Genomic DNA, 9,206 nt, shown 5'->3' on the forward strand with positions numbered 1-9,206 from the left:
CAACTCCAAACCCCAGCATGGGGAGCTGCACACTGGGGGGAAGCAGATTAATGCTCAAGATTCCTGTAAAGATAAACAGCATTTTAAATCTCTTTATCTTTAGAGGAATCTTTGTGCATTCAGAGGAATCTCATGCATCTTTGTGCATTAAGAGGGATCTCGTGCATTAAAATGAATCTTGTGCATCTTTAGAGGAATCTTGTGCATTTAAATGCTCTTTGCTGTCCGTACTGGTGGAGACAATTGTGATTAGGAAAGGGAATTACCAGCAAAGCATTCCTGAAATCAAACCCCAGCCCTGACAAAAACTGTGGAAGGTGAAACTTTCACATTTTGAAAGTTCTGAGGAGACACAGCTGGAAAGTGAACTCTTCACATTTTGAAAGTTCTGAGGAGACACAGCTGGAAAGTGAACTCTTCACATTTTGAAAGTTCTTCTCCCCCAAGCAGAGGCAGAGGAGAAAAATCACAAGCCCCGAAGCGTCAATGCAAAGCAGAGTTTTTAAGAAGCAACAGGAATTGAAAACGTGTGGGGTTGGTGACGGGTGTCCTTCCTCTGCTGCTCTAAAAGCAGCTTTTTGACAGAAACAAGGCAGGAAGCTGAGGGCTCAGGGCAGAGCAGGGGCCTCTGGTCACTCTGAGCCCAGGCTGGGCTCTGGCTCAGTACAAATCCCATCCATCAGCGAATGCAGCAGAAATGGGAGGGAAAGGATCAGCAATGAACTCCCCCGGATCACTCGAGGCACTGGAAATTAAATGGAAGGTCAATACACGCTGATATAACCAGGGTTTAATCGTTTGAACTGATTTAAAGTGCCTTTGATGGAGTGTTAGCCTAACACAGCCAATAATGTAACAGGGCCTGACTAAATCCAGGTCTTCTAAGGAAATATTTCATAAAAGATTGTCTTTCAATGCCCTAATTTTGAGTGCTCTGTGTCCAGCGTGGCAGATGGAAAATTTTCACTAAACTAGAAAAAGGATGCATGGGAAACACATTTCTTTGACAGCTACCTGAAGCCATTTGGTTAAAATAAAATAGCAACTAATTCACTCAGAATCACATTTCTAGTGATTCTGAGTGTTCCCAAAACCACTAGAAAGGGGGAGCCTCTTCCCTGTTAGAATGCTCAGCCCTTGAGGAACAAGGATTTTCTTTTGAAAATAAAAGAATCCCAAGGAACTTCTCTTTCTAACCTGATTGCAGCAGCACAGAACATTTGAGGGTGGGGAAATGACAGGATTCTATTTATTTTAATTATTTTTATTTAATTATTTTAATATGCAAAACTCTCTTTTTCATTTCATTAAGAATTTCCTAAAGAAATCTCCTAAACGTTTTCGCCTAAGGAAAGAACACCATGAAATAAGTTATTTCAGGTTTAAAAAAAAATGAGAGCTGAATGAAATGATTCTTTAAATAAATACACAGATGCCGCATGAACTTCATAAACACATTTTTGCCTCTCATTCAAGCATGAATGTTCCAGCAGGGCTGGAATGCTCTCACAAGGAATTTCAGAGGTGAAAAACAAAGCCTTTCCCTGAAAACTCGCTGCACCTGAAAATTACAGCCTAAACCTGTTTTATAAAAGGGCCCTTTCTTTATTTTTCTTGTGGAAATGGTGCTGAAACAGAGAAGTGAGAGCTCCTCGTGACTTTATGGGGGTTTGACCTCAGCATTCCTCTCAATTTCCCACAATGGAGATTCCAACAGGATCTGAACAAAATCCAACCAGACCCCTTAGACAGAAACCCTGTCCCAGGAGGTTTTGCTTTTTCTGTCTCCTCAGTGCTGATCAAGCACAGAAATTGATGGTACTGCAGGTTTCCTAATTTTGATTCTGGTTTTAAGCAAGCAAAATATTGATGCACAACAGTTTGTGCTGCACTGAAATGGAAGATGCATTAAATGCAAGGTGGGGGGAAAGAGGGGGGAGTATGGGAACAGAAGAAGAGTAATTTAAAATTAAAACTTCTGTGAAACTAAATTCAGGTTGAGGGTGACATCTAGTGATGCTCAGTAAAATTCTGCCCATTTTTACAGCACACTTGTTCATGAAGAAAATTTAAACTTTTATATGTTTCACCTGATACACCATAAAAGAAATATTCTCCCATAAAATGTGAGTCATAATTTTTTGGGGTAATATGAGTTAATTTTTAATTAATTCAGTATTCTGAATGCATAATGGGAGAATCCATAAAAGGAAAAGAAATAAAAGTAGGAACTTGAAGAAAATACATTACAATGAAGAAATTGGTACATGAAGTCTGATTGATGGCAGTGTCATTTTTTGGCTTCTTTTCTTATTTTTCACTTATTTGTAAAATACATCTGCAGAGCACAGCGGCAGCTTGACACATAAATAAAGCAAATCAGTAATTAGCAATGGGGTTATCAGTAATTCCTTTGATTGATAATGCACAAAGGACTCAGCTGCTGAATTTTGAACACAAAAATGTTCTCAGCAGCTTTCTGCCTTTCACTGTGGTTCATGGCCGGCATCAAGGGAAGGGACAGCCCATACATTTCCAAAAAAATAACAATTCTTCATCTACCTGAGCAATTTCCTTTGGGCAGCAAACAGCAATAATGAAATCACAGAATCTCTGGGTTGAAAAGGAAATTTAAAGCTCATCTTATTCCATCCCCTGCCGTGGGACACCTTCCACTATCCCAGGTTGCTCCAGCCTGGCCTTGAGCAATTCCAGGCAAAGCCAAAGCACCAATTCATAAATTAATTAATTTTCCAAACTCATTTCATGCAGAAGTCTCGCCCTCTCACCCTCCTTGGCTGTCTCACCACGTTCATCCTGACGCTGCACCCCAAAACCAAGAAGTCCAACCCAAAATGTCCCAATGCCCAGAGGAAGTGGCAGCTGCACAAATCTGCTCCTGTGGGACACAAGGTGGCACCAGAAACTGCCGCAATTCCAGGCTGCTCAAAATGGATCAGAAAGGAACAAGTTTGAAGAGTTTGTGGGTTTAAATGAGAGTCAGAAAAGCAGGGACACTCAGTGACTGTGGCCAGGGAATGGCTCTGTAAAAATGGATCAGAAAGGAACAACTTGGAAGAGTTTGTGAGTTGAAATGAGTCAGAAAACCAGGGACTCTCAGTGACTCCCTGTGGCCAGGGAAAGGCTCCTGGGGATGCTGGCACTGCTCAAAGGAGGAAATCCATGGAAATCCTGAGCCTTTGGGCTCAGGGGCTGGGGGAGCATCCCCATCTGGAGAGAGGCGTTTACATTCTCCATTTCAAGGGAGCTTCCTGCCTTTTGTGTATAAATCTGCCTTTTCAAACCAGGACAGATTTATATGCAAAAATAATTAATGACTACCAGGAGACAAGAATAGAACACAGATTTAAAGGGGAGGATGGGGAGGAGTAGGAGGGGATGGAAGGGTCACTCTGCCCCTCTGCAATAGGTGGTGACACAAAATATTTTTGTTGACAGGGAGATCCTCAGGTCAGCCTTGATTGCCTGGAGGTTCTGGCACCTGTGTCCCCCAAGGCACTGCGTGGAAAAGCAAGGCTGCAAAATATTTTGGGAACTTTCCAAGCAGCCACAAAAGTGTGGAATCAGCTGCAATTCCGTTTTTTCTGCCATCAGAAGTGGTGCAGGGTGAGTGACAGATGGAACCTTTTCATGACAGCCCCTTTTCTTTTCAAGACAATTTTCAGAGCAAACAAAACTTTAACTTCAGCTTCTCCTTTTGTGCCAAACAGGAAAATGTGCTATTCAGAAACACCCAACTACAGATTAGGTTATTATTAAGAGGTTTAGGTTATTGTTATTATTATTATTAGATTATTATTGAACTCAAAGATGTGTAAATAACCTTGTAGACTTCAAGTGAACATAAAAAGAAGGAAAGAAATGGCAGAATAACTAGTTGTCACTTCTGTTTTCCATAATAAATTCATGCAGGGTTACGTGAATCATGTTAGCTTTCCAAATCTCTTTTGCTTTCTAAATGAAGGACCTTCTCTTGCTGACAGAAAATATTCTGTATTGACACCCTGTATTCTGACATTACTCAAAACAGCTGGCTCACTTTGCAAACTGCAGAATCTTGAAAAAAAATAACTTCTCCAAACCTGAAGAGCATTTAAATCCCATTTTATTGTTGAGGAGCAACATTTTGGAGGGTAGGAAATTCCTTGTTATCCCCAAACCATAACAAATAACCAGCCTCTCTCTGTCCTGGAAATTACTGGCAAAAACAACACAGATAAAAGCACTGAAGTTGGAATTTTTATAACCACAGGACACACCAAAATAATAGGGCAGGAAACCCTTAGACAAAATTAGAAAGGCAGACGTTAGACCTAACTAGTAAATAAAATTAAAGGGTTGGCTCTGGTTGTGGGGCTTTTTTCTGTCCTTCTTGTCTGGAAAGCAGCAACACTGGACTGCAGGTGCTGCAACAAATGGAGGAGCTCTGAGCATTAGCAGAGCAATTTGCCCCAACATCCATCCATAGACAGTGCCCACAGCTCAGTAAAATCATCTTTTATATGATTATATAAATCATAAGGCTTGCCAGCCTCCAAAATCCTTCGGTTCTCTCTGGTCCAGCCATGAGGTTTGAAAATTTGGCATTTTCAAACCCCAGTGCTGCTGCTGGAGTTCGAAAATGCCAAATTCTCCCATCCCTGAGCCCCAGCAGCGCAGGGCAAGGGGATTTCTGAAGGTTCCAGGGAGATGGGGAGATGTTCCAGGGATGTTTGGCCCTGATGAAGCTGAAGAGCAGAACGCAGCTGGATCAATCACGTCTGCTTGTCTCTCACTCTGCAAACCAGAGAACAAAACTGACACTGAGCATTATCAGTGTAAAACACTTCAATTCCCTTTCACACGAGAAGCACCTGCAGGTGCTGGTGAGTGTTTTGCAATCAGGTCTGCTTTGTCTCCTCGTATGTAGGGATGGGAAGGAAAATTGCCCAAAATGTCCCAAAGTCGAGGCTGTTTAAATTAACCTTTTAACTGGCTGAAATTATAGAAATCTTCATCTGAAAGCCCCCTCGTTGCAATCAGGATTTGGCGCTCCTTCTCCTCACTGATGAAGGAGCATTCAGTGGATAACAACCCAAAGGATGCAAACTCCTGGTGCTTGGCTTCAGCAGGGATCCAGCTCCTGGGTGAGGTCAGGATTTGCTTTTCCAGTGGGAAAACCTCTGCCAGCAATGTGGTGCAGGCAGATTTAACATCTCTGACCTCAGCTGATGTCAGATTCACCCTTGCCTCAGACTGGAAAATAACATTGTTAGCTCTGGGCATGGCTGGGAGCTGCAGGAACTGCAACTTCTTGGAGGAAGACATGGAAATCTTTCCATTATTACATCCAATACCTGATATGGCAAGGGATCCTGAAGATTGTGACTCTGACAGGACAAAAATTGCTCTTGGAAAGCTGTCTCCTCAAGATATTGAGGAAAAACACAGCATTTCAGTAAATCACTGTGTCTTTACTTTGCTTCCTCACCTGCCAGGCTCTTGTGAGGCTCCTAAGTCCAGATTTTTTTGAGCTTTATAATAATGAATTAGAAATAATTTTATATCATTTTATATATTTTATAAGCATTTTATACAATCATAGAAAATGTCCCAAAGTGTGTTTCTGCTCTTTATCATAACGAGTGATCTATCCATGTTTCAGTAAAAATTATTAAAGATTTTTTTGAGTTTTATAATCATGAGTCAGAAATAATTTTAGATAATTTTATATATTTTATAAGCATTTTATATAATCATAGAAAATGTCCCAAAGTGTGTTTCTGCTCTTTATCATAACGAGTGATCTATCCATGTTTCAGTAAAAATTATTAAAGATTTTTTTGAGTTTTATAATCATGAGTTAGAAATAATTTTATATCATTTTATATATTTTATAAGCATTTTATACAATCATAGAAAATGTCCCAAAGTGTTTCTGCTCTTTATCATAATGAGTGATCTCTCCATGCTTCAGTAAAAATTATTAAAGACTTTTTTTGAGTTTATAATCATGAGTTAGAAATAATTTTATATCATTTTATATATTTTATAAGCATTTTATACAATCATAGAAAATGTCCCAAAGTGTTTCTGCTCTTTATCATAATGAGTGATCTCTCCATGCTTCAGTAAAAATTATTAAAGAGATTCTTTCTTGAATTAAGTCAGTAGTCAAGCAGTTCATGTTGTACAAGTGCTGAATCAGATCTGAAGTTTCCTTTGTTTTGTCAAGTATTTCATTATCAGAAATTTAAACTGTGCTGAGGCAGCCCCTTCCAGAAATGTGCACAGAATTCAAAATCAGCATTGTTTGCTTTGCTGAGAGAAAATATTTTATCTTTTAAGTCCTTTTCCATAAAGAACAACACAGAGAAAAATTCTTCGAGAGTTTCAGCTACTTGAAACTTCAGGAAAACGATAATCCCCTGCTGCATGGGAGAAAATATCTGCTTATTACCCTCTAATTTCCTTTAAAATTTCCACTTTTGTCTGGCAGAAACCACTGTTAAAAAGAGTGAAAATAAAGGAAAGTGGTACACATTTATTGGCCATTATCAGCCCAGTCTCATGTCAGGCATTAAACAATAATTTCTCTTAGGAAATGCCATGATCCACATTTAGCAGTAAATGCTACTTTCCCTTTACCTTTCCCTGAGGATTAAATGGTTTCACTAGTGAAGAAACAACTGAGCAATAACAGCATTAAAAAAATAAAATCAGCCTTGCTTTTAACTGCTTTGTAAAACATGGCAGAGGTTTCTACCTGGGAAAATTGTTCATTTCTGCTGGTGGGTAAAGCAGCCAAACCTTTGCTTTGCCTTCATCACAGCCAATATTTCATTAACTGTGCTGACATCCTCATATTTACAGCTTATTTTTCTTAGAAAAGAAGTTATTTTAGGACAGAACACAAATGAGAGCAATGTAGGAGACATCACAATAAATCTAATTTCCACATTTAACCCGCTGCATCTCTGTGGGCTCAGGGCAGGTTGTCCTGACCTCTATTTAAGGGCTGCTCAGGATCCTTTAGGGGACCCATCTGCTGTGATTGAAGCACACAAAACTTTCATTAGAGACTCCTGGGCTGGATAATAATTTCAAGTTTGGAAGGCTCAGACAGTGAAGGGCAGAGAAGCAGAGATGGTGGCAGGGCTGGAGCAGAGGCTGCTGCTGAAGGAAAGGTCTGGAAGTGCAGAACTTTGTGCTCAGGAAATCTCATTTTTCTGGCAAGAAAGGAATGGGAATTGGGTCCTGCACATCCAGGACACCAACCCACTGCAGCACTGGGGTGGATGTGAGAGCAACCTGCCTGCTTTGCAGTAATTGCAAGCGCCATTGCTTTTACATTGCAATAATCCCAGCGACTCCCTGGATCCCTGGACATGAAGCAGGAACTGGCAGCTGAGGAGCAGCAATTTATTAGATGAGAATATAAAATATTTTGTGACAGATTATGGGGGTTTTCCAGTGCTGAGCAGAGAAATCCTTTGGAAAATAAGGAGAACACAAAATATTTTGTGATATTTCAGATCACTGAGGTTTTCCAGTGCTGAGCAGAGAGATCCTTTTGGGAATAAGGAGAACACAAAGTATTTTATGACATTTCAGACCACAGAGGTTTTCCAGGACTGAGCAGATAAATACTTTTGGAGATAAGGAGAATACAAAATTTTTTGTGACATTTCAGATCACTGAGGTTTTCCAGTGCTGAGCAGAGAGATCCTTTTGGGAATAAGGAGAACACAAAATATTTTGTGATATTTCAGATCACTGAGGTTTTCCAGTGCTGAACAGAGAGATCCTTTGGAAAATAAGGAGAATACAAAGTATTTTGTGATATTTCAGATCACTGAGGTTTTCCAGTGCTGAACAGAGAGATCCTTTGGAAAATAAGGAGAACACAAAATATTTTGTGATATTTCAGATCACTGAGGTTTTCCAGTGCTGAGCAGAGAAATACTTTTGGAAATAAGGAGAATACAAAGTATTTTGTGATATTTCAGATCACTGAGGTTTTCCAGAGCTGAGCAGAGAAATTCTCTGGAAACAAAGGCTGCCAAGTTGCTGTTTTTGGTGCAGACACAGCTTCTCCCCCCTCAGCACTGGCCTCAGAGCCAGGGTGAGTTTGCTGTCACACAGGAGCCTCCAGCCCACTATTTTTAGTGCTTAATGGCAAAGCTGATGGTGCCATTAATCCACTTGGGTGTACGAAATTCCATTTCCACCTCAAATTGCACCTCAGTGCAAATGGTAGCTTGTCCTGCTGTCACATACGTTCAGAAATTCATGATGCAACACATTTAATGGCTTCCTATCCCAGCATATTACCTGTGCAACTTGGTAATATGAGCAAATCCCCAGCTATTTATTCACTTTAAACTGCTGCACTGGACCCTGTCCTTGTAAATCTGTCACCTGCAGGTTAAATTTGAGAAGTGTTGCCTCTTGGTATTGAATTGTGGGTGCAAGGCAGTAATTCTGTGAGCTCACAATGAAACTGGGAGAGATTTGTGACTTTTGAAAGCTAACAAACCTGCAACAGAAGCCCCAAACAATATAAGTGACATTGCACTTGATTCCAAAGCGTTTCTGCAAAAAAACATGAGGTGGGAAGGGTTTAGACATCAGCAAGTGCTTTTAAAAAATCAAACTAAGAAAATTGCACAGAAGCCCCAAACATTAATGATTCCAAAGTGTTTCTGCAAAAATATGAGGTGGGAAGGGTTTAGACATCAGCAAGTGCTTTTAAGAAATCAAACTAAGAAAATTGCACTACAGGAATACACAAGGAATGAAGTGCAAGGGAAATCTACCTTATGCTTGCCTGCTCATATTGATAAATGAAAATCTCCTCAGTCCTGCCGAGGTTTGAATGGGAACAATCCCAGTTCAGACCAGTCCTAGTGGCCACCCAAAGGTGTCGGAGCACCAAAACCCTGCCACGGAGCAGGCAGGAAGGTTTTCGGGATGGATTTTAGGTTTTCCAGAGGGATTTTGGGGCAGAGCCAGGCTGCTCGGGCTCTGCAGAGGGCGCCAGACGGTTTGGGATGCTCGGGATGCCGCTCCAGGTGCTCCGGCTGTCACTCACCCAGGTGCTCGCTCTCAATGGCCAATGCTCCGCTCGCACGCTGCAGGAGGAGTTGTTTTTTCCTTCTTGCATGTATAAATCCCTTCGTTCTCGGCTCCTTTCTTGCCACGGA

The sequence above is a fragment of the Zonotrichia leucophrys genome, chromosome 20, assembly GCF_028769735.1.
Source record: "Zonotrichia leucophrys gambelii isolate GWCS_2022_RI chromosome 20, RI_Zleu_2.0, whole genome shotgun sequence".
NCBI lineage: Eukaryota > Metazoa > Chordata > Aves > Passeriformes > Passerellidae > Zonotrichia > Zonotrichia leucophrys.